Source organism: Pteropus alecto, unplaced genomic scaffold, assembly GCF_000325575.1.
Source record: "Pteropus alecto unplaced genomic scaffold, ASM32557v1 scaffold123, whole genome shotgun sequence".
In the NCBI taxonomy this organism is placed as follows: domain Eukaryota; kingdom Metazoa; phylum Chordata; class Mammalia; order Chiroptera; family Pteropodidae; genus Pteropus; species Pteropus alecto.
The window spans coordinates 6860596-6864380 of record NW_006433950.1 but is presented as its reverse complement, the minus strand read 5'-3'; positions in this window follow the sequence as shown (position 1 = coordinate 6864380).

Below are 3785 nucleotides of genomic sequence, written 5' to 3'. Positions count from 1 at the left end.
GGACGCGACGGGGACGCGACGGGGACCCTGGGAGGGGGAGGGAGCCCGGCGGGGGCGCGGCTAGTAAAACGCGGGAGCGGAGTCGGGGTTCCTGCGGGACCTCGGGGAAAGACCCTGGAAGACCTCGAAGGGCAGGTTCCCAGGAGGGTGGGTTCCCCGGCTCTTTTATTTAATCGTGGGGGGATTGAGCGGGTCAGGCTTCCGAGACCGAATTCAGGTATTGCGTGCGGGAGAATTGGGGGATTTGGGTGTGTTTGGACATTACTGTTCGGACACTGTCACCTACACCTTTTTTTTTTTTTTTCTGCTATTTAGTATGTGATCGTCCTCTGGGTCAAACATACAAACCTTACTTCCTTTGCCATTGGTTTTTACCCGATTCACAACGGTTTCCTTTGATGTCTGAAGGAAGACAGCAAAACATCGGAGTCAAGGGGCGGGTCGAAATTTTAACTCGAGATTTCTTCTTTTACTGATCCATTTTAAAACAAGGTTTCCAGTCTGCCAGTGCGAGATAAGCACCCCATTTACAAGGCGTACATACTGGTTTCGCTTATTGGAACAGTTAATTTCAGGCTGCGCAGATCAACGGTTAAGAACTTTGCTTCCTCTTTGGCCTTGAATGCCTCTTATATAAACCCCTAAGTGATCAGAAAAGTTGCTCCTGAATTTGAGTCTGTCTCTTGGGTTTACTGCCTTGGGTCTTGTCTCCTCCTGCAAGTTCGGGTTTGAGGTTGAGAGTAGGCTGTAAATGACTTGAGATGAACACTCCAAATGTATAGAATGATACGAAACTCATTTGTTATAATTAATCCCACTGTGCTTCATCAGGAAGCAGTGGGATTTGTGAACTCTGGCCTGTGGATTAAGTCTCCAGGTCTGTCTGATGAAGAGATTAGCAGAAGGCAGTGAAGGGGGAAGTTCCATTCTTCCACTTCTGTAGCTGAACTGTACAGTACGGGAAAAGGGAGATGAGAACTCCACTCCCATCTCGTATTGAATTTCAAATCTGTTTTTGCATTTGAGTTAGCAGGTAAACAATTTAAGGTGATAGGAGGAATGCTTTTCCCAAATTAAGATTGTAATGTAGTACTGATATATTTTTTAAGTGTAGGATATACATGAGCCTTTGAGAAGAAATCACAATGATTTTTATATAACTACTAGTATTGTTTAGTGATTTTTTTTTTCCCCAGGAGGTTTTTTTTTTTAAAACCCATGTTCACATTTCAAGGTTAACGCCTCTACAAAAGAAACATAAAGCCTGTTGTTTTTTTTCTATGAAAACTATTACTTTTAAGAAAATTTCCTTTTCTTCCCAGTGTTTTCAGTTAGATGTCTTGCCTCATGCCAGTTTATCGTTTCTTCTTATCTTTTGATGATTTTTTTTCCTCTTTCAGTTGATCTTCTATACTGTTTTTTTTCCATCTTTCCTCTGGTTTTACACTTTCATCTTGGCCTTCCTTGGTTTCTGAGACCCTCCGTGTGTGCACTGTAAGTTTTCCTTATCACTCATTACATAATTCCTGTTTCAGCAGCTGAGTAGGAGCCACAATCTCAGAGACTTACTTACGGTCTGACAGATAGCATTATTGAGTGAATAGATGGTGAGGCCTTTGTCAAAATGGATCCTTTTTTGCTCCCTGCCCAAAGATGTTCAGATTCCATTTTTTAAAGACCAGGCGAGACAAAACAAAAACTGATCTTTCTGCCAGTTTGCAAATCCTGCAAGCTATTGTTTGGCTTATTGGAATCTCTGAAACTTACCTTTGTAGAACACAATGTAGATTAATATAGGTCTGATGGCATCAGGAGGGTTTTTTGTTTGTTTTTTGTTTTGGTAAATCAAAGATACAAAATTTTTACACCTTATTTTTGAATTTTGAATAAAATTTAACTAGGAAATAGGAAGTAATACTTTACTTTTTGTTTTGCAACCCAAGATGTTCAAGGATGCTGTTTTGGGTAGAGAAAGGATTAAGTGACCCTAAGTTTGATTTTCCTTCTTGGCTCTCACAGCAGCTTGCATGGTCTGTTAGATGCTTACCACGTTCTTTGTCTTGTGGATTCTAAAAGCCTTTGAATACAGGCTCCAGAGCGCCCTCATTTCTCTTAACCTCCACATGCCTTCAACTAGTAGGTGCTAAATGTGTTGAATTTCTTTATTTCATATGCCTATGTGCAAAAACAGGAAGACTCTTTTTTAAAAGTGTGTTTTAATTAGGCTGAGGATGTTTGGGTGATTTTGAAAATCCTGTTCAGCTGGGGGATGTAGCCTGAGGAGTTGAAGTGTTTTTTGGGGGGGGTCTTAGGACTTTTTTCTTAATGAACTGGACTGAGGTTCAGTTGTGCTCAGTTGACTGATTTAGAGCACAATGGAGATGAGCCTTTTAAACATCTATTTCATCTTCTTAAAAATTAGGATCCTGAGCCATTTGATGGAACGTTTTGAACAGGGCTGTTCCACACGGAGTAATAAATTAGAGATATTAGATGTTTTGAATAACTACATTGGGATATTTTCCTGGTTATTTAATTACCAGAACACTTTCTTTTTTTTCAGCAGAATTATTTTTGTTTTAGTTCTTTAAAAATATGTCACACACTTCTTTGCCCCATTAGACAGGCAGAACAGAACTAAACATAATTTCATCTTTTTCTAATGAATCAGATGGCATGAGAGACTAAGGGGAGCCTGAAGAGGTCTCAGGGAGCTTGCTCCCTTAAGATACTCTCTTAGAGCTGCTGTTCCTCCTCTCCTGTGTCCTTCCCCGCCACCCCCACCCCCCCGCTCCCCCAAATATTATTTACTTCTTTTAAAAGTAGAAGGGATACTGACTTGGGAAGAGGAGGACTATGGCCACCTTCCTGTAAACTCAATGAATCAAAGACCGAAGCAGCCATTACATTGAGTTGGTGTTCACTGTCATTTGCTCTCAATAGAAGTCATCTTTACTGTCTTTATCAAGGTCCTTAGGTCATGCAGTGTTTTAAAAATCATTTGAGCCTCACAGTCAGGCCAGCCCACTCTTTTCATTTTGTAAGCGTTAGGTGTGTTTAGGTATAAGGTTATCCATCTCTTCATTAGTAAAGCAAAACAAGACAGTGCCCTTCCTCCTGTTGAAGAAGGCCTTGGTTTTGCATCGGTATCTCATGGTTGCCTTCCGTTCTCAGCCCCTCCTGCCAGTTTTCTTCTTCCTTTTTCCTGGTTTCTCAATTCCAGTCCCCTCAAATGTCCCAGAACCTTTGCTTTAAGGCCAACGCCAAGAATAGGGTACCTTTGGTTGGCAGCTTGTCCCATTGCAGTACATTTGAAAATACACGAATATTTCGGTTCTCAATTCTTCATGTTCTTGTGACTTTTGTGACCATCCACCTTCCTCTTCCCACCTCTTGTTTGTTTGACGGGGGCAGGGCAGGATATTTGGTGCTGGATTTTACTGTTCATAACGTCATTTTCCAGAAAAGTGTTCTTCAAGGCTATCAAAATTTTAACGTAGGAAATGATGTACCTAGGAGTTACCTACCGTTTATAAGGTACATAACAGTTTCATGCGCAGTGCAAAGTTTACGCACAGTTCAGATGGGAATGTGGCCTGCCAGAGGGTACACACTGGGACAGGGCTCAGTGAATTAACAGGGGCCTCTTCTCCCCACTCCTTGTCCCTGCCCGTACCACCTTATAAACGTGCGCCCCTTCACATAGTGCTCATCTTGTACCGATACAGGACTGGAAAGGCTCAGTCATTAGAAGTGATGGCTGGATTCCTAATAGAAAATTTTTA